This window comes from Bos indicus, chromosome 6, assembly GCF_029378745.1.
Source record: "Bos indicus isolate NIAB-ARS_2022 breed Sahiwal x Tharparkar chromosome 6, NIAB-ARS_B.indTharparkar_mat_pri_1.0, whole genome shotgun sequence".
In the NCBI taxonomy this organism is placed as follows: Eukaryota; Metazoa; Chordata; class Mammalia; order Artiodactyla; family Bovidae; genus Bos; species Bos indicus.
In genome coordinates this window covers 31,550,412-31,573,329 of record NC_091765.1, presented here as the reverse complement: position 1 = coordinate 31,573,329, position 22,918 = coordinate 31,550,412, and the positions used below count along the sequence as shown (strand labels likewise).

Here is a 22,918-nt window from a genome sequence, read left to right as displayed (position 1 = left end):
AGGGACTAGGAGTGGAAAGGCACTGAGAAGTGAGTTAGGGTGGGGGAAAGTGTCCTCAGGGTTCCTCCTCCTTCTCCTAGAAGGAGATTTCAGCAGAGAAGCTGGAGGGAGGCTCCCAAATGAGAGCACTGGGCTAAGGATGCAGAGATGCACAGGAGCATGGCCAGCCCCGGGAAGCTGAGCCCTCAACTACAGTTCTCCTCAGAGGCTGCAGTATGTTGGCTGTACACCAGGTCTGTTGTCTCAGAGGGCACCTTTCCTCTGTGAAGCCTGCAAGGTAAAGCCTTCATGACTGCCAATCCTGGGCCATAGAAATGACTCATTGGTCTTTGGTCAGGAGCCAGAATCCTCAGTAAGCTTCTTTTTTTAATTTTTTTGAAGATTTTTTTATGTGGACTATTTTTAAAATAATTGTATTTACTTACTTATCCTTGATTGCACGGGTCTTTGTTGCTGCTGCGCAGATTTTTCTCTAGGTGTGGGGAGGCGGAAAGGGGGCCACCCTCCAGCCAGTGCCCGGGCCTCTCACTGCGGCGGTCCCACCCGCGGGGGAGCACAGGCTCCAGGGCACTCGGGCTTCAGCAGTTGCGGCTCCCAGTTCTAGATCAGAGGCTCAAGAGTTGTGGCTCACAGGCCCGGCTGCCCCGTGGCATGTGGAATTTTCCGGAACCCGGAGACCCAACCCCATGTCACTTGCTCTGGCAGGCGGACTCTCCACCACTGAGCCACCAGGGAAGCCCTCAGTAAGTTTCTTGAACTATAAGTCGCAGTTTCCTGACCTACTCCCACCTCGTGGATCGTTGCAGAAACTTAGCTGTACGCCTGACCTCTCTGCCCTGCTCCACAGATGAGAACAACACAGGAGCAAGTCAGATGGGAGGGAATTCACTGGGGCTAAGAGAGAAAAGGCCAAGGAGGTCACGACTGAAAATTATCTGTTTCAGTCAACAGTGGAGTCATTAGTGCCCTCAGCAGAGTAATTTCCACGGAGTAAAGACGATGAACATCAGAGTGCAAAAAGTGATGAACAAAGGCGAGGTACGGAGGACAGATAGCAAGTACCAAGTAGTCTGAGGCGACGCTGGTGACACTGAGCGCCTGTATACAACTGATGAAGCTACACAAGGAAGGCCAGAAAAGAGATGTCCCAGGACTGAGGGTGAGGCCCTCTGATCTGGACCCTGGGCGGAGATAGCTGGAGTCGTGCAGGGACGCAGCGCGCATGAAAGCCCTGAGCGAGCCGTTTGGAGCCTCCTTCCAGGTGTGCAGGCTTTCTTTCAGGATCCTCCATTTAGCCTTTATTCTGCCTAAATGACTGTGCACTTTCCATCACCACCAGCCCTCTTTCTATTCATCTGTCAGCTTTCATCCCCCAGAGTCTGAGCCGTGAGGGCCCTCATTCCTGTCAGCTCGCTGTCTCTGTAGCAAGCTTCACCACTGCTGACAAACTCCGAAACATCACAGGTTCATGTTCACGTGGGAATCCGGCAGGGAGCGGTCTCTTCTCTCCTCCTGCCCTAACCACGAATAAATGCTTCAGAATTTATTAAATATTTGTGCTTTTTGAGGCTGGAGGCAAACTGTGGTTCATCTCTAAACACTAAGCCTTCAAGAGTAATCAGCTGTTATTCCAAGGAGACAAAAAAACCCATCAAATTCCGCCTATGGTCCTAAGACCAAGGAAGACTGCTAACAGGTATTTCACAGACTTTCCATGGAAAATGTGGATCCGTAGCCTAGTGAGGCCCATGTAATGGGATTTATTACACTTCTTACATGAGAATATTTCCAGGGCTTTCAGGTACATTTAATACAAAGGCTTTTCCTTGTACTAAAACACCAAGAGACACATGAAGCTCAGTAACCCTTAAAGTTGTAGCTTAGATGAGATTTTTGCATGAGAAAGGACTCAGAAAAAAGCAACAGAACTACTGTAAACTATTACATGAAATAATTTATATCATGTTCAACTCAGTAGGTTTACGCCTGTTGCCATTTCTTGGCTGTTTCTTGAGTAGGCTATCATTCTTGGCCTCTGCTGTTTACAGGAATACACATTATTTCAAAAGCAAGATTTTTCCTGGCACTCAACTCACCCATGACTTTATCGTTGAATATTTTTTAATGTTATAACTCAACTCTTTGTGTGGCTAAAATGGCCAAGGCTCTTTTATGTTGTTGTTCTTATTTTTCCCCCCATCAAGCATTCTGACTGCCGCTGTCAAAATCTGATAATAAATGAAGATTTCTCCTACAGTGGACCTCTTATAACCATGGCAACTCCATCAGCAGCTAATGGCCACATTGCAAAAATGTTTTTGAAAAGGACAGCTTCTCACACTGCTGTAGTACAAATGTCCTGTTCTTACCTTTTCTTCATAATGATGCTAGGAAAATACACCCCAATTAAATATTTGCTTTTTCATGCACATATGGGGCCACTTTTTAAAAAATGAAGACTGTGGAAGAAACACTACAATTAAAAGGGAAAGATCTGCTTGAATGTAGGGAAAGATGCAGGTGACTTGGCAGCATTAACAACATATCTTTACTACATTTACAACTGAAACCAATGTGCTTATTGATTCCTAAGGATCTGAGGGGTTTTATTGCTATTACAACACCCCACCATCAACCAGAGAGGATTTCTAGAGTGCCTGTTTGAGATTCATCGTATTTGTCTCTCTGAACAGTTGGTCACTTTTAGGTAATGCAGCTATGTGCATCGATATACAGATGATGCTGTATCTTGTTTCCCTAAGATGGGCACTTTTAGACTCTTCTTTATGTTTTGAACCCCAAACAGAATCAGCATGTGGGTCCTTCAGCTCACCTTGCATGTACTCCCATCATACCAAAGTAACAGGAATTCTCTGCCTGGGCCTTGCTATGAGACATTCAAAGATGCTCTGGCTTTCTTGTTTACAAGATAGTCCCAAAATAGTCTATTGGAAAAATTTTCCCTAAATACCTGCTTCCAGAGTAGCCTCCCTATTGAAATAAAGAAGGATATTTTCCACTTTAATTTCCAGTAATGAAAATACAGACATTTAGATAAATCTACCTTTCTGTCTCTACCTACCTAGCTACCTATTTACAAATATATATCCATGGGAAAGGATTTTCCCAAATCCCCAAAAAATTCAGAGATGTTTTTCTTTTTAATTTTCTTTCAACTATTAATAATGATCAATAAGTATCCACAAATTAGAACTCAGCATCAAGTTTCCAAATGTGGCAGGATTTGTCAGTGCCATTTGCACTGATACCTGGTAGATTTCATCAATGCATAATCCTCACCCTCTGAAGTTTTCAGCAGTAAATGGTCTGTGTAGGGCTGACATAACAGTAAGGATGTCCCAGGCCAGGAAGCAGGAAAGCTAATTTCCATTAACCATTACTGCCATTTGAATTTTACCTTACCCAAAACCATTTTTTTAACTTTTCCCAAAGGTATTCACTCTATATAAAAGTCTTTTAATCATGTGAATAGGCTTAAGAGTTAAGACCTCCTTAGATCTGCATCAGAGCTCTGCTTCTTTCTACTGGGAAACTGTGGGCAAGTTATTCAAACTAGCTTAATCCCAAGGCATTAATTTGTAAAAACCAGGCCAATAATAGCTCTCCCTCAGAGGATAGCTGGAAAGAATAGTTGACTTAATACGTATGAGAGCACCCAGCTCTATAACTGGAAGAAACTAAATTCTTCATGAATCATTTTTCCCCTTTCTTTTCTCTCATTACTGACTCTCGTTCTTGCCTGTTCCTTAAAAGAAACTAGTCATAAGATTAGGCTCATATTCCTGATTTGCTCATCTATTTTATAAGCCATTTTCATAAGTATATAAAATTATTTGCTTTCTGCTAAGATTAAGACAAGTTGAACTGTAGACATTGCCAGACTGTCAGTAGTTTTTGGTTTTCCTTAATCAAATAAAATGTTATAAAATTTGATATCTATGAAATCACTACCATAAAAATCTCACAGCCTTTCTCAAGTAAAATTAAATTTGAAATCACAAAACATCATTTCCTTTTTGAACTGGATTCACCAAGTTTCTGCAGAGGGATAAACTTGGAGAATCCTGTCACTGACAGCCCAGACAACAGGCTGTGGCCTGATCTTATTTATCTTGGTGTGGGAGTGTATCAGGCTAGTAGGAAAACAAATTGTAACAAATAAAGATGTCAGGATGCTCTACAGGAGGTTTATTTTAAATTTTTTTTAAGGCAAACTTCAGAGAAAGTTCAACAAAAAACATTGCCAACAATTAATTTTTGCCCTGACAAAGAAACTTTCCTCCTTTGGAAGATAGCAGAATAAATGTGAAGCTTTGAATAAAAACTTTTGTATGGCTAAAAAGCAACAGTAAACATCAATAAATAAATCTTTGCCACCAACTCATTTTGAAGTGCAGTCATCCAAGTACTGAATACAATGATGCTGCGATATGCAGGTATGTGTATAACTTTTGAAAACACCAATCGAGTTTGAGTTCATGAGATACCCCCCTACCTGTCATCTTGAGACTAAGATGCACTGTCAAATCACAAGCATTGATTGTCAAATCAGAGACCAGGGCCGCTGGCTCAGTGAGAGGCAAAGGGTGAATGATGAGTTTGGGAGGAAAAAAATAAATGAAGACCAGAGGAAAAAGAATATTGTTCTCACACTAAGTAAATCGAATCAGTGTACAAAGGTACCATTTCTCTCAGTATTCATCTGATTACACAAAGGAATCACTGTTTGTCCAGTGTTTCCTAGTAGAGTCGGGCTTTAGTTAATCAAATGGAATTTTCCCCCTTCTGTCATCACTTCAAACTCCAAAACTTAAGATAACCTGAAAAAAGCGGCATGTGTACAACCAACAATTAACTTTTTTTTTTCATTTGGCGGCCAAATCTGTTGGAAGAAGAAATAAAATCACAACAATTTATTTAAGTCCTTCTGTTTCCTAAATATGGAGTCCTAGATACAGAAAATCTAATATTGCTTCCTTGGGAAATGTACTTTAATTTGCATTAATATACATAGACTGGGTTTTTTATAAAAACGGTGAAAATGTTCCCAGATCAAATTATGATTTAAAATATGAAAAGCATTAAATGATAGGTCCTTTTAGAGAATATGAGCACATTTTCTTCATGGCAATGTTGGCACTGCCTGGTCGATAGAATACTGCTTTCTTCTGTATTAATTCATTTGGTAAAAACACAGTCAGGATGGGGCAACCCACTAGTCCACCATAGTGAAAACCTAAAACGTGTTTCTTGTTCTCTGCTAAATATAGAGGAACAGTAAGCATTTCCTTTTCTATCTTTTTTGTTGTTGACAATGATATCCGTTGACGTATTGCTTGTGTTCTGTGCACTGCACCTCGAGAGAACCAACTCCACCATGAAAGGGGAAAAGAAAGAGAAGTAAAACCATCTCTCAGTTTAGAATAATCTGAGTGCTGAAATCATATTTCTGTTTCAAAAAAAAAAAATAAAAGGCATTAGTTGTCTAGGGGAAAATGCTGTTTGTTAAACACACTTATATAGTACTTTCAAAAATGACCTTTCTTAGAGGTTCCTGAGCTTTCCTGTTTTGGCCAAAGTTATTGTATAACATTGTATAACAACGATTAGCATATAGTGCATGCTCAGTTGTTCCAGTTGCGTCTGACTCTTTGTGACCCCATGACTGCAGCCCACCAGGTTCCTCTGTCCATGAGATTCTCCAGTCAAGAATACTGGAGTGGGTTGCCATGCCGTCCTCCAGATCTTCCTGACCCAGGGATTGAACCCTCATATCCTGTGTCTCCTGCGTTGCTGCAGATTCTTTACCGCTGGGCCACCAGGGAAGCCCCTAGCATATAGTAGTTACTCAATAAATAATAAATCAGTGAGCATGACCTAAGAGAAATGTTGTTTATTCTTCAAGACCAAAACCAGCATTTACTCTTGTGCTAACACACTGCCCTAGGCACCCTATAAATGTTCTAAATATTAACTCTTATACTCCTTTTAACAATTCCAGGGAATGTGTTTATTCATTTTGCAAGTGAGGAAATCAGAGCAGAAAAGCTGTTTGTCCAAAGCCACACAGCCGATGATTGTAGACCCAGACGTTTGAATTCTGGTTCCGGAGTCAAAACGCCTTAATTCCCATTCATCATGCTGCCTCTGTATACTGTTTTGCAGGAGTTAGTCCTGCTCAAATTGCAGTTTGATTCACCTTTATTAGGCTCCTGAAAGTTGTCTTGGTAGGCATTCAAAATTTGAGGTAGTCTGAGAAGGCGATGACACCCCACTCGAGTACTCTTGCCTGGAAAATCCCATGGATGGAGGAGCCTGGTAGGCTGCAGTCCATGGGGTCGCTGAGGGTCAGACACGACTGAGCAACTTCACTTTCACTTTTCACTTTCATGCATTGGAGAAGAAAATGGCAACCCACTCCAGTGTTCTTGCCTGGAGAATCCCAGGGACGCTGGAGCCTGGTGGGCTGCCATCTCTGGGGTCACACAGAGTCGGACACGACTGAAGCAACTTAGCAGCAGCAGCAGCAGCAATGGGGCTTCTAAAATAAGCATGGATTTCACTCTCCCCTTTCACTTGATACTCTCTGCCAACGCAAAGGATATTGAATTTTTTCTTTAGTAGTTTAGATTTGTATTAAATCTAAGAGAAATAGGAGCCCAAAGAGAATAGCTCTAATTTTTAGGTTGTGTTTATGGTAAACCTATAGGTTGGGTCCTTATTATTACCCTTGCGTGCATGCTAAGTTGATTCAGTAGTATCTGACTCTTTGAAACTCCATGGATCACAGCCTGCCAGGCTCCTCTGTCCATGGGATTCTCGAGGCATCAATACTGGAGTAGGTTTCCATGCCTTCCTCTAGAAGATCTTCCCATCCCAGGGATCGAACCCAGGTCTCTTACATCCCCTGCATTTGCAGATGGATTCTTTACCACATTCTTTGCTGCCACCTGGGAAGCCCAATTATTGCTCAGATTTGCTTAAAAAAATATATTAATGAGCTCAAAAACTGAGACTGTGGATGAACTTTGATTTAGGGAACTTAGGAGGGCCACCAGATCACTGTCATCATTGAGGTAATGGATTGATCTTTGGAGTCAGACAAATTTGGGGTAGTATTCTTGCCCTGCCACTTACCATCCTGTGTGGCTTTAGGCACATTTATAATTTCTCAGTACCTAATGATCCTTAGCTGTAAAATGGAGATAATAGTGTAATTTCTTAACATTATTTGGAGAATTTTGTACATGGGGTCATAGTAAAAGCTTGAAAAATGTTATTTCCTTTTCCTTTATAGTGATGCTATTATGACTGTAATTATCTTTCCAAGTAAAATAAAGGCTTCATGACAAGTTATCTCTGTCTGCAAATTTCCACAAAGAATTATTTTAAGATACCAAAGATTTTATCAAATGACTTTCAATAACCTTCGATATATATGCTCTCTCTACATGTATATTCTATATTTAGATATAGGGGACAGAATGGATTGCCAAGATCCTACCTTCTACATCTTAAATCTCCACCACTATATTTGAATTAGAAAAAAACACAAATGGTATTATCACCAGAAGGTCACATTTAAAATGTTTGAATTTCCATTAGCATGTTAAACATTAATCAAATGTTTCAGGTTATTTAGTTAGATAATAGAAATTTTCACCCTGTAAAGGCACTTTTATTAATGTTTCTTCCATTGGCCCTTGTTTTGAAAGATTTTTCTCTCTCAAGAAAACTGAATTTTCCAGTAATACTTATTTTGGTCTTCATTTTCATTCATTGAAATATATATGCATACACAATCAAGTTTCTCATCAGCATAAAGCCACTGTTTCTACACTTAGTCCATGTACTTCCAACAAAAAGCAGAGAAACTTGACAGACTCATTCTTCTTTATAGTCTTCTTGAAGTTTAATTGTTGTAAACTGGATTAATTTTATCAATATTCTGTTTATAGCTCTGATGAAAGATAATGTATCCCAGTCCTGTTGATATGGCCATATGACTTGCTTTGTTGATATTTATCAATAGTTTCACGTGGAATCTCTAACAGAAGAGCCTTGAGCTGAAAGCTAAAAATTTAATAGATACTAGCCAAGCAAAGAGTGAAGAGAACTTATTCTCTGCCTAAACCTAAACGGGAAAAAAAGTTGAGATTATCCCAATTTTAAGGAGTAATAAATTAGACATGCTGTCTCCAGCCTGGTCACTTATCCTTCCTCGACTTGATACAAAGCACATGCTTTGGATGACTCCTAATTTGGAGGAAAAGTAGTCACTCTTCCCTAAAATGTTACCACTTCTCCCACCCCACCCTGCAAAGTGAGCAGCCGCTAGAAGCAAAGGTATTTCAGGAAATTGACCCCATAGGAAACATGTTGATAATTGCCTCCGACCCTGGCCTGTTTGACACAACAGGAACACCTCTGATTTTCCCTTGCCTATATTGACTTATTTCTCTGCCATAGTCTGCCCTGGTCTCCTTGCCCTAGCCAGGACCGTCAGAGAGCAGAAGTCATCAGTTCAGTTCAGTTCAGTACAGTCACTCAGTCGTGTCCAACTCTGCGACCCCATGAATCGCAGCACACCAGGCCTCCCTGTTCATCACCAACTCCCGGAGTTCACTCAGACTCACATCCATCGAGTCAGTGATGCCATCCAGCCATCTCATCCTCTGTCGTCCCCTTCTCCTCCTGCCCCCAATCCCTCCCAGCATCAGAGTCTTTTTCAATGAGTCAACTCTTCGCAAAGTCATAATGCCTAATAAATGCCAAGAGCATAACAAATATTTGTTCCCTCCTCTTCTGCCTAGCTGCAAGCCTGCATCTCAGTTGACCTGATTACTCTCCTAATTCTGAGATGTTATAAATGCTGGTAATAAAATCATTATCATATTCACTATTACATTTAATAATCATAATAACTCTATAAAGTTCACCTTCATGAAGATGTCATCCTACCTTCTGTTACAGCAGAAATTTTCTTGAGAGGTAGGTTTTAAGTTACTTTTTTAAAAATTGGAGTATAATTGCTTTACAATGTTGTGTTAGTTTCTGCTGTACAAGAAAATGAATCAGTTATATGTATACATATATCCCCTCCCTCTTGAGCCTCCCGCCCACCACCCTACCCTACCCCTCAAGGACAGCACAGAGTACCAAGCTGAACTCCTTGTGCTATACTGCTGCTTCCCACTAACTATCTGTTTTACACATTCTAGAGTGTATATGTCCATGCTGTTCTCTTAATTTGTCCCACCCTCTCCTTCCCCCTCTGTGTCCACAAGTCTATTCCGTATGTCTGTGTCTTTATTCCTGCCCGCAAATGGGTCCATCAGGACCATTTCTCTAGCTCCCACATGCATGTGTTAATATAGGATATTTGTTTCACTTTCTGACTTACTTCACTCTGTGTGACTCTTGATTGAAGCTTTATTCACTGAAATATTTACTTCAGAGCTTAGGCAGCAGCCCTACCAAGCAAAACCTTGAGAAACTGTTGAGAACTAGCCTCTCCTCTGTCTACCTTTGGGTGAGACTCACTTCTCTAATCCACTTAGAGCAGCCGTCTCCTTTGGCTACTTCCATTGTCCCAATCACTTTTCTTTAAGATAAAGACTTTTAGAGATGTTATTCAGGGTCAGTCTGGCTATAGTCCCAGCCTCAGATCTTTTGAGACAAAATGTATAGATATAGATGTTTATTATTTATGCTACTATCAGACGACTGGTTGTCTCAAGGTCTACAGGTGATGCCTGAACTGTCTTAAAATCAGACATCTCATTTCCGAGGGTTAGCATGCATAGATTTCTAACAGGACAGAACAATACAGTCATAATTCACTTTGCTATATAGTTTAATGGGAGGGAACAAGGGGAGAAATTTTCTATTCTAAGGACCTGAATTTTAGTCTTGGTTCTATCATTTTTTGTTTGTGGAAGCTTAAGTTTTTAGAGCTTCAGTTCATTTTTCTTTCTGTTCTACTTACCTAAAAGGAGTAGTCATAATGCTGAATTAAGATAAAATATTTGGAAGCAATGGAAATATAAGTTGCTGATAATTTAGTGATTTTATAATTTCAACCAACTTCTTCTGCATGTTAAGGCTTACTTTAGTTTCCATCTCACCCACACTTTGCCCAAAAAGAAGAGAATGATCTAGATCAGTGGTTCTCACACCTGACTGATTTCACCTGGAAAACTTTAAAATATATAAAGATACTCAGGCTCTACTTACCAAGGTTTTGTTTCAGTGAACATGGATATGGGCCCAGGGAGACTATATTTTTTTAAAGTTTCTCAAGTAAATTGCTACAGTTTTTTTGGAAGGAGTTAGCAATGGGTGTTAACCTTTTTTCCCTAAGACCTAGTAATTTTACTCCTAGAAATTTATCCTAGTAATGTACTTGAACACACGTAGAAAGATATAGATACAAGGATTCTTACTACAGCTTTGTTTATACTTTAAAAAACCATTTGGATGTCCAGCAATAGGAAACTTTAAGTAAACCATGGCATGTCTGTTCAGTTGAATGAAACACTGACTTTGGCAGATGTCCAAGACATACAGTATTCTTCAGTTTTAAAAAGCAAATCCTAAAAAAAAATAAAATAAAATAAAAAGCAAATCCTATAACAGCTTTTTCATATGATCTTCTTAAGTATAAAAAGTGCTTCTGGTGTGTACATATTCATGTATAGGTTTATAAAAGTTACACATTGAACTGTTAATAAAGTCAAAACTGAGAAATAAGTTTGGGAAAGAAAGCAAAGGAAATGTAGAACTTTTACTTTTTTATGTATACATTTCCTTTTATAGTGTTTTTTTTTTTCCTTACAGCATGAAAGTATTCCATTAAAAAAATCTCCAGATGAACCTTAAAAAAAAAATCCCCAGGTGATGCTGATGAGCAGTCAATCCAAAAAACTACTGATTAAGACGCATTTTAATCTCCTCTATCTGTCCTCCTTTATTACTACTCTTATCATTTTAAGCTATTATTCATTTTATCATCATCAGTTTCATCACTCAGTCCTTCCTGAATCTCCCTAATATATGTCCCAGGTACGAATTTGTTCATTCATACGGTTTATGAATGTGTGTGTGTTCAGTCACTCAGTCGTGTCTGACTCTGTGACTCCAAGGACTGTAGCTCGCCAGACTCCTTTGTCCATAGCATTATCCAGGCAAGAATACTGGAATAAGTTGCCATTTCCTTCTCCAGGGGATCTTCCTGACTCAGGGATCAAACCTATTTCTCCTGTGTCTCCTGCATGTCAGGCAGATTATTTACCACTAAACCATCAAGGAAGCCCCTTTATGAATATATATTGAGTGTTTATGCCCAGCAAGTGCCAAGTGGTGTTCAAGACACTAGCAACAGACAAGACCAAGCCCTGCCCTCATAGACCAAACTCCCTAACTTCTCTGCGCCTCCATCCCTTCATCTGTAAATTGGATATATAATTTCAAATATACTTTTTCATAGGGTTTTCTGGGAATGAAAATAAATAACATATGTAAAGCAGCATAAAGTCTAACATCATAGAAGTGCTGAGTAGTACTAAGCTATAGTAATTTTCATTGTTGTCATCATCATTATTTTTTCACAGCCAACTGTTTGATCCAATGTAAATTTTCTGGGGGAAAAAACCTACAAAAACTAAATTTCACATCAAGAATTTTATTGTTGGTGTTGTAAACAATTTGAAGGCCATCTGCTTTAGTAAACCACAGCAGATTTTAGAAAGCTTAGAGAAAAACAGAGCAGAAGTCAATTCAATAAGAGGGAAAATGTTGCCTCCTAGTTATTGAATACATTCCTCAGCCCCAGAACTCTAATTTCCTCGTTTCAACAAAGCAGATTACACAGCAGATGCACATTTGTAACAGTATATGACACTTTGTTCATGTCAGTGAGGATAGGATCTCTTTTGAGGGTGAGGTTACCAAAGAACGGTGGGTGACCCCTTAGTCTGTGAATGGAAACCACAGGTTGGGAAGCTTGGGAAAGGAACTTCCCTTTAAATTTGCACTTGATCTTAAAAAAAAAAAAAAAAAGTATAAAACACAGGCTAAGCCAATCTGAGCTTCTCTTTTTGTGTTGACTCAGAAGCTAAACATGGAGCCACATTCAACTATTCAACTAAATGTATTGTTTTAAAAAGAAAACAATTGTATTTTCAATTATAGTGAAGATGAAAATTGCAATTGCTTTAGCTGTATATGTTGTTTTTCTTTTTTCCTTTGCATTGTTCCTGACAGAGCTAACTCTTCTTTCAGCAAAGAAAAGAAAAACATTAAACAGTGATTGTTAGTGGACGCGCTGGCACGGTCGGTCCCCAGTTAGGTTAGTCTCCCCTGCACTGACAGCAAGACCTTGATTGGTCCTGTCAGCTCTGAAAAGAAACCCCAATAGAAATACTGAGAAAAGCTCTGCCTCTGTTCAGCAGTGCCAAATAGAAATGCAGAGAGAGAGAGCTTTGGAGGAGTAAAAACGAGTAGCTTTAATACTTTGTCAGGCAAAAGAGGGACACAGCAGGCTAGAGCTCTCAAGACTGTGCTCTCCTTCTCAAGACTGTGAAGCTAGAAGAGGTCTTACAGTTTTAGGGTGGAAAATAGGGCTGTAGGTAAGGATGGGGGCTGATGTACTCTTGCATTCTTCTTCTTCTTCTCCTCCTGGGGGGCATTGAGATCATTATGGCTGGTGTCAAGTGATTCCAGAACAAGTTCTGGTGGCCCTCAAGGTTATCTTCTGTGACCTTCTTTCTGGAATGAAGAATGCTCTCAGGAAAGGAGTGTAAGGAAGTGTTGTCTTGGAGAGGTAAACATCAGTTTACCTCAATGCATAATATTGATACAACTTTAGCTACAGGGCAATCATTTTCAGAATTTGATTAAGTAAGAAAGAGAAAAGGAGAAAGAACTTATCTGTAGGTTAGATGGGTGGAGAGAATAAATGCTCAGTAAGGGCTAACATGGGCCTCCCAGGTAGCACTACTGGTAAAGAACCCACCTGCCAATGCAGCAGATGTAAGAGATGCAGAAGAGATGCCAGTTCAGTCCCTAGGTTGGGAAGATGCCCTGGAGGAGGGCATGGCAACTCACTCCAGTATTCTTGCCTGGGAAATCCCATGGACAGAAGAGCCTTGTGGGCTATGGTCCATAGAGTCGCAAAGAGTGGGACACGACTGAAGAGCCTGAGCATGCACGCATGGGTGCAAGGGCTAACATAATGGGGGTGCCTCAAGTGGTCTCTGCTACAGCAAGTGTAGTGAGCAGCAGGTGATCTTGTGCGAAAGGACCGGAAAATCCTCCATGTCTTTTGTATATTCTAAAAGCTAATGTCTAAATTGAGAAAGAATAAAGGGCAAGCAATATCATGAAGTTCATAGGTCATAAAAATTATTTTCTTGTGGAAAGGGGGATTTGCTGAGTATTCACTTAACAGTTTGCAACAAAATGCGTAGTGCTTACTCTAGAAAATAGCCCCACAAGTGAATACAATGCAGTGGCTGCTCTTCAAGAGCTGTATTGCTACAACCAGTCACATAAAGCCCTGGCATAAGAATGCTTTGCTCCATGCCTTATGTGCGGAACCCTAGCTGGGTTCCTCGGATGACTTGATTAAATAGTAGCCACAAGGTAGAATAGCCAACTGTCCCAACACGTATAGGCCAGTGTGCATTTTGGTGGTGGTGGTGGTTTACTCACTAAACCAAAAAAGAATCATGTCCAATTCTTGCCACCCCATGGACTGTAGCCCTCCAGGCTCCTCTGTCCATGGGATGTCCCAGGCAAGAAGAATGGACTGGGTAGCCTATTCCTTCTCCAGGGGATCTTCCTGACCCAGGGGTCGAATGGAGGCTCCTGCATTACAGGCGCATTCTTTACCGCTGCACCACCAGAAATTCCCTAATAAACATTTTGTTTTCTACAGATTCTTGAACCTCAGGTTTTTCATTTGAGTTGCAATTGTCTCAGGAACAGTTGTATCAAGGTATGTTTTCACTGCTGGATTTACAGACTACCAAGATATAAAGAAAAAAAAAAAAAGAATGAAAAAGACTCAACACATTTTGGTAGTGTCAGGAGAGGAAGAAATTTCCCTCAGCCCTTCTAGGTTCTTCTAGCTGGTCTAAGAATTAAATTGACATGGGTTAGATTAACATAACAAAATCACCCGAAAAGCTTAATGACGTGTATACCTGGGAGAAACACAGAAAAACCTGAGTGAATCACAAAAATGGCTGAAATCTTCCCCTTCACTACAAAAAGAGGACATTGTAGGTAATTGTTTGGGACTGCAAAGGGGAAGAAGTCAATTCACATGAAAATAGAAAAGCGTGTATGGCAAAAACCAATACAATATTGTAAAGTAAAAAAAAAAAAAAAAGAGTCAAACCTCTGGGCTCATACAGACCTGAGTTCAAATACTGGCTCCCTTCTCACCAGTCTTGCAAACATTAGCAAACCAGTTAACCTCTAAGCCTTAGTTTCTTTATGTGTAAAATGGGATAACAGTACAGCAGATGCATAAGGTAGTTGTGAAGATTAAATAATGTAAATTGTTCAGCACATAATAAAAAAAAGAAAATAGAAAGGCAAATATTTGGTAAACAAATGTGAGCTGAGCCTTGCAAAGACAATAAATGGGACCCAGTGGACTGATCTCCTGAGGCCCTGCCAGCCTGTATTCTTTGCAGATGTCTCTGGTAATAGGTATATCCCAGAAACAGACCCTCTATCTAAATTTTTGTATGCAGTTATGGGGACAGTCAAAGTTTTTTCCTGAGTCTTTTGGGCCTTGATTGTTTTCAAAGGGAAATAATCTGCACACTAAGGAGACATTTTGGAGTAGCAAATTTTGCTCCCCCCATGGTAGTCATGACAACTTTGCTTTGCATTTGTGGTGAACATTATTTAAACCAATCAGTGAAGTATATTACAATAGATCATTTTCAACTAAAATTTTCTCTTCAGACCTTTTCTGTTACATAATGAGGCTATTTCATTTGCTTAGTCTAGTGATTAAAATGGACTTTTGGTCTAGTGGTTATATTCATTGTTGTTATTTGATTTGATCAATTCTGTTTCTCACTTGAAAATTGCCTAAGAAAGTAATGCTCTTTGATTGATGCAAATGTTGGCAAAAAGTCCCAGATTTTTCACAAGGGCATAGAAGAGATTCTTTTGCACTCTTACCTTGTTTGTGTGTGTGTATATGTGTGTGGATTATGTAAGACAAGAGTCTGTCCTTCTCGAGCTGTATCTCACAAAAGGTACATAATCCTTAAAAAAGGAAAAAAAGCAACTCTGACATGATATCCATTAGATCTGATCATAACACTCATAACACTTTTTGGTAGATGTATCCAAAGTCCTGTTATTCCACTGAAGTAAAGTCAAAAGCAGTTGTTTAAAAGCATATGTAATTCAGTAGGGAGCCAAAAAATGCCTCTGTCTGTAAATAACTTTTTCTTCCATTCTGCTCTGTTTAACTATGAAAGCAATCAATTTGTTAAAGACTGGGAAGACTACTCTAAAATATATATCTCCTTCTAACCCCTGGAATCTCTGAGCAAGTCATTATCGACTCCACAAATGACTCCCATGTGTAGCTCTTCTCTTAGCCGCAATGTTAGGTTTGTGTGACTATTCAGTTAACGCCAGTCTCCCCTGGCCATGAGGCTGTATGCTTGGTGAGGGCAGGGACCATCTTTCATTGCCTGTTGTTGTTCCCAGCTTAGTACTTGGCATGTAGTAACTGCTCAGTGATTACTTGTTAAATGAACTTTATGCCATATAAAGTACTTTGGAAAAAGTGGATAATCACCCTTTGTTTGACTTGTCTTACTCTTTCTGTAAAGACTATTCACCTTATATACCAAAAAATTGCTCTACATATCTGTTTTTTAAATAGAGTGTTATATGTAAAATGTTTTAAGTCATTCAGAGAAATTGCATACTAAAAATCAAAGTTAATTTGTTATATTATCAAGTGTAAAATTACTAAAGGCTATCTGCTATTTGAAATCATTTGTCCTAAAAAATTCAAAAAATTGAGAAACTTTATTAATGTTCACAGTGTTACCATGAGGTAAGTATTGCTTTTCAGGCTGCAAAGGAAATGTCTTCTACTCTATAGAAAAGACTGTTTGCTTATGTTGGTTACTGGATTGATAGGTTTTCTTGGGTGTATGATGTCTAACAACTTAAAAATTGTCATGAATGTTTAGAGAAATCAGTAAGTATAGAAAGTATTATAACCAAGAGCATCATTTATTTGCCATCAAGAAAAGATGATCTATGAATGAATCACAATTTCACCAAAACAGTAGTTGAGTTTCTTCTGAAGTCTGAGTTGAGACACTATAGAGATGCTGTGAGGGTCTGTATCTAGCATGAGCTGTCACCTAAGAACTTGGTAACTGATGTACATAAAGAGTGTCATGGGCCTGCATCCTAATTATAAGTGTGGTTAACAGTTCATTTGTTTGTGGGATTTTTTTAAGTGTAAATTACCGCTGTGAAAAGCAACATCAATAGAATATTTTAGAGTCTGTAAGACTCTACAAACTGAAAGGCAGAATGGAAGTTTGGAGCAAGAGCCTCTCTCCATCATCCAGATTACTCCTTGGGGAGCACTGAGGAGGCCAGTTGTAATTAGTTGGAACTTGTCTCTGAACAGGATTCTGGAGCCACTTCTGCCTGGGAGAAAACTGCCTAAAGGCGTTAAATGATTATAAACATCTAAACGAAGATTTTTTTTTTTTAAGTCATGTTCATAAGATAGCAATCATACTTCCTTCAAAATGTCCTATGGTTTTTCCATTTCCATCATTTTTTAATCCCCCAAAATAATTTCAATGTGTGTCAAATGACCCATTCTACTGCTTGCAAGGTCTGACATAATGTAGAACCTGACAGAGAGAAGGATACAAGGTGAGCCAGAGTCCTGAATTACTTCTTTGAGGTTTTTGTTTTGTTTACTTTTCTGTCATGTTAAAGAAAAAGCCCAAAGGAAAGCATAAGCCACTGTGATAAATTTATTGTATCTTCATATTTCATTGTAGTTGTCAAGAGTTCTTGCCAAGTAATGAATGTTAAGTAAACCAGAGCAACTATTGGATAAAGTGTGTTTCAGCTCCAGTCACACTTGGCCTCAACTCAAAATATTCCCTTTGCTGACAGTTTTCTTCCTTCTGTTAGGTGGATTAAATAAAGTGGGTAGAGGCAGGGTTGCCAACCTTGTACTTTTCCTTAATTGTGTGTGTGTGTGTGAGAGAGAGACAGAGATAGATTGGTGAGATTTTTAATATCATTTCAGTTTTATTTTAAATTTGCACTTTGGTATTATTCAAAATGTACTAGTTTCCTCTATGATACAGGGCTTTCAGAGGTTTGGCCAAATTAGAAGACAGCTCATCAAAGTTGCAAGATGAGGAAATCATCCTTTACAAAATAAGATATGGATCAGAAAGGAGGGAGAGGTGTGGTTGAGATGATTTTCAAGGGGGAAGATGAAAGTTTAGTGACTGCTAGGATAATAGTCACTGTTAGTTTCCATGCTCCAAAGAGCTGGCCTGTCAACCGTCTCTCTTTTCTTCTCGCTCTTGGAATCAAGTAAATGAGGGGGAAGGGGGTGAGGAGGGAGTGGCTCTGAGCCTCCTCCAAATGAAGAATGGACCAGAGAGGCAGGCAGAAGCTACTATCCTAGCACCAGCATGCTTCCAGGGTGCTGTTCCTTCTCCTGAAATGCTGTGTACTCTTGCTGTATGTATCAACAACTTGGAGCTTCAGTTCAAATAACCACCTCCTTTATAACATTCTCTTTGATCACATTTGCCAAAGTGAGCTCACCTCCTTCTACAGAATTAAGTCATGGTTTGGGTGTGTTTTTGTTTTTGTTTTTTCTGCATAGCTTGCCAGATCTCAGTCCCCTGACCAGGGATTGAACCCGGGCCATAGCAGTGAAAGTGCCAAGTCCTAACCACTAGACCACCAGGGAATTCCCTAAGTCATGGTTCTTCAATGAACCTCTAAAAGATTCTATTTCTACAGGCTGTATATTTTCCCATCCCCCTTCCAAAAGTAAACCCCAAAACAACAGTCTTTAAGCTGTATGACCTTACAAAAAGTACTCCACTTGCCTGTTCTGGGTTTCTTAATATCCAGAAATGAACATAAAGTCGGTAAAAACCTCAGAGAATGGTTTTGAAACTTATGTAAGTGAATCACTGTAAAGTGAACATGGCAAGTCAAGAGGTGGGTCCTCAATAAATGTGAGAGGCTGTTACTATTATTACTGCCTGCAGCCACCTGGTAACCACATATTCTATAGTTTTCCTCCCTAAATTTTACCTTTTCCTCAACATATTGGTTGATGCATCCTATGCCTGGTGGCTCAGTGGTAAAGAACCTGCCTGCCAATACAGGAGATGTGGGTTCCATCCCTGCTTCGAGAAGATCCTCTGGAGAAGGAAATGGCTACCTGTGCCAGTATTCTTGCCTGGAAAATCCCACGGACAAAGGAGCCTTGCGGGCTATCGTCCATGGCATTGCAAAGAGTTAGACATGACTTAGAGACTAAACAACAATGAGCAAACTACAGTGAAAAGTATTGCCAAGCACACAAAAATCCCCAAGACACAACCACCTGAACTGGGGAACTTGCAGTCGTTTGGAAGAAGTAAAACAAATCACTTTAACAAGAGTCCTTAAAAATCGTAAGCACGTCTACAGAGAGTTCAAACGACAGATAAATCAGTGATTTCCCCCAAGCCAGCATGATTATGTGGAATCTCCTGAGGAGAGTGCTGTTTAGAAATATTGATTCCTAGATCCCAGCCCTGAATGAGTAAATCAGAATCTCTGGTTTGAGGACTTCCCTGGTGGTTAAGTGCGAATTCGATCCCTGGTCAAGGAGCTAAGATCTCACACGCCTTGTAGCCAAAAACCAAGACATAAAACAGAAAGGATGCTGTAACAAATTCAATAAAGACTTCACAAATGGTATTAAGAAAAAAAATCTTAAAAAAAAAAAAAGAAATCTGGTTTGTAGCCAAGGAAATGCAAGTGATTTAATGCTCATCCAAGTGAGGAATCCCTAGAATTCAGTCACATAGAGGTGGACATTAAGGCTTTCTGTTAAAAATAGCCTAGACTGGAATGGGGACACTTTCTAAGAGTCAGAATGAAGCAGGAGTGATGTTACTTATAAGTCATGAGAATCTTTCTACCCAGTGGCTTAACCTTCTCAATAAAATAGGAAATAAAGTCCTCAACTGAGAATGAGACAGGTAAATTTGGTAAAGGGTTGGACACAAATGGGGGCTTTCCTGGTAGCTCAGATGATAAAGAATCTGCCCTCAATGCAGCAGACCTGGGTTCAGTCCTTGAGTTGGGAAGGTCCCCTGGAGAAGGGCATGGCACCCCACTCCAGTATTCTTGCCTGGAGAATCCCCATGGACAGAGGAGCCTGGTAGGCTGCAGTCCATGGGGTCACAAAGAGTCAGACATGACTGAGTGACTAAGCACACTTGGAAACATATGGAGAAGATTGGAAGAATTGCCGTGGGGATGTGTTACAGGGATAACTAAAGCTGAATTAAGCTGAGGGTCTATTATGTTGCAATATTTCTTTTTTTTAAATCATTTAATTCTTTATTCAACAAGTGTTTCTGGAGGGTCTACTGCAGCCTAACCATACGAAAACAGTGAAGAAAAGTGAAAGTGAAGTCACTCAGTCGTGTCCAACTCTTCACGACCCCATTGATTGCAGCCTAAGAGGCTCCTCTGTCCATGGGATTTTCCAGGCGAGAATACTGGAGTGGGTTGCCATTTCCTTCTCCAATTTTGCAATATTTCTTACTGAATTTCCAAGTCCAGTTTACACCTTGGCTAAGGTCATACTTTTCAAGCCCCCAAAAGTTTATACAAATGAAAATTGACTGGCATTGCGAATACAGGCACATTTCTAATATTACTAACAATAAGATCAAGTATTGTGAATTCTGAGTATCAATTGACAATTTGGTTTCTTCCTGCTAGTATAAAACCTAAAAAACTGATCTTATGAAATGTCTAGGATTCAGATTCTCATAAATAACAACAAATCTCCCCATTGTGCTCTCTGTTGCTCTGTGGCTGGCATCTGAATATATGAACTCCCTAAGGGTGAGAATAAGACTTAATAATTAAACTCATGTTGGTGTTGCTTTTCATGTATTTTTCTTTTTGGTGAGCGAACTATTTTATTCCTCTCATTTTTCCACATCAAATTCTCAGTGCTGTAATGGGCCTCCCACAGTTCCAGGCAGTTATTGGTTCTTGGGGGGAAAGGCTCCTGTGGTATTATTGATGGCAGCCTTCGTGGGAAGGACGATGATTTACTATGTTGCTCCCTGTGCAGCTGTGAATTTGCTGCACGGTGATGGCCTTCAGTGGCCCCCTCAGTCTCAACTTGACAAGAGACCTAGGGAGTGATCTAGTTCTATTGAAATGAAAGTGTCCTCACCCCAAATCATATTCTGTCCCTCAAACTAAAACCAGGTCAATGAGAGGTTGGTAGAAACATGGTTAAGAACATAGTGAATGATGACCCTGAAACTGAGACTGAACTTGCTGTCTCCACAGGGCCTCTGACCCCTGGCTTGGCCTCCTGAAAGCTTCATGCTGTCTCCCTCACCACCTTCCTATTTTCCTAGGCTTTTCACAGCTGCCTGCTTTGTCACCCACAGTCTCAATACTCCACACTTGAGCATTCTGCTTCTTTTCTTGGTTAAAAGATCAGAATGGGCATTGGACCCTAAGCAGCCCTGCGGTTTGGACTTAGTCCCTGTCCGTGTCGGTGCTCAGTTCTGAAAAGGCAAAGTGGACACCTGGAGCAGGTGGACTCCACAATGTCATCATGGAGGCTCACAGGAGTCTGTAATGATTAAGACAGCTACCCTGTGTCGAGAGCTTAATACATGTCAGATGACATGCTGAGCACTTTGCATAGACAATACAACTTAAGATTGGAGTTATTTCATTAGAAAAACTGAAGCTCAGAGAGGTCATATCACTTTGCCAGTACCAACACAAGAGGTAATGAAATGAGGATTCCACTCGTTTGTCTAACCCTAATACTCATACTTTCAACTGCTACACTCCTGCCTTCCAGAAATCTCAGCCCAGAAATTGTTTCCCTTCCTTCACATGTCCTAAACCCTTATCTCTATGTCACTGTCATTCTTTAACTTCTCTTTGATCACCAATTATGTACTATGTCTATGCTTTTCACACACCTGCATATTTGCAAATAGTTTTGGAGTTAGAATTCATATCATCCACTTATTTGTGCCCACTGAAACACCTAGTGTGTTGGTATCCTCAGCTTGTTACAGGAATCTTATCCGTAAATAAAAGTGATAAGACCAGCATGGGGTGAAAGGAGATGACAGGAGAGACTGAATAGTTACCACTGATCTCAAGAGGATGCTGGAACTCATTGCCATAATTTATTAGGTATCCTCTCTTAGGATATTGTTTGCCCCCCTTCCTATCTGCATGTTTACAGGCAGCCTTTGCCCAGAGCTGAAAGAAAAGAGAATCCAAATATTAACAAGAAAATTCAGAAACCTAGGAACTCTGCCCTGTGATCTTCGGTAATGATGAGTGACAAGAATAGGTAACATCCTTGCTCCTCTTTCTTCTGCACTCTACCTGAGATGCTGACCCCAAAACCAGCTTATCTTGTTCATGCATCTTAGACTAATTCTCATGTACGAAAGGTCCTGGGGGATCTCCAGGGCTCTGTAAACCACCACTGAGACTCACTGAGAGGTATGTGGTGTTTAATGTAACAAGGACTCTGGAAGCAATTCTTAGATCTTAATTTCATCTGATTCATGGTGCAGGTCATGCCTCACTGTGAGAACTAGAGATGTGCACAAATGCTCTGTTTCTGTTATGACTCCAGGAAAATCACTTCAAAGCACCCTTCCTTTAGCCTTGTAGAGTGTAGCCTCTCCTAGAAAGTAAGCCAACAAGGGTGTAAATAACCATAGAGTGGATCTGTTCCTCACAGTACCCTTGTTGCTATGGAGTGTGCCTCTTTATTGTATGTGGAATGCCATTACTTCCAGTGAACTATATAGCTTGAGTTTTAGCTTGGTGATCCCTTTATCATAGGGTTTTATCCTTTTTATTCACCTAGAAGTGAATAGACACAGCATAGAATCCAGTATTGGTAAAGAATCTTCACAATCTGCCAATATTCTGATGAATTTAGTTGCTGAAAAATATAACGGGCTATCCAAACATGGGTAAATTGTACCCCATGATCATTCATCAAGGATCTTAGAAATATCTCACATCCCCACTTAGCTAGGTTGCTTTCATTTCTAATTGGATTTAGAATAGATATGAAAGGTTGATTATGTCAGGTTTAGGGTAGAGAAATAGCAGGCTTTGCAAATGCTTCCATTTAGTACGTTACATATGCATGATATTACAAAACCTCTTTTTGCCTGAAGAGACCAGCCACACAGTCCCTCTCACAATTGTTATCAGAATTGAATGACACTCAATTTTTATCAAGCCTCTTCCCTTAGTTATTGAAGCCTCCCATAATATCATTAAGTGAGTAAACATTGTCTGCATAAAGCTCTTGCTATTATGGAAAATAACAAGCAGCTCTCATGAGCTTGCACGGGAGCTGTGGGTGTCCACCTCCCTATCACAGCAGCGGCATATACAGCCCATTTCATTTTATCTAGACACCTAGACTTGTGGAAAGATAGACTTTATATCTATTGGCAAATTTTCTTTCTAATAACTGCTGAAAACTTCACTCCAGTAAGCAGTTAGTCCTGCTGGTTGATGAAAATAGATACATTATCTGAGGTAATAG

At 40.0% G+C, this 22,918-nt stretch overlaps 1 protein-coding gene and 1 non-coding gene across 2 annotated transcripts in view; one reads left to right on the top strand and one right to left on the bottom strand.

The window, feature by feature from the left end:
• GRID2 (glutamate ionotropic receptor delta type subunit 2) overlaps positions 1–22,918 on the top strand; it is a 1,601,543-nt gene that overhangs the window by 1,556,297 nt on the left and 22,328 nt on the right. The gene's annotated exons all lie outside the window — the stretch shown is intronic.
• TRNAE-UUC (transfer RNA glutamic acid (anticodon UUC)) lies at positions 17,960–18,031 on the bottom strand. Its single transcript has one exon. It is a non-coding gene; the product is annotated as a tRNA-Glu (tRNA).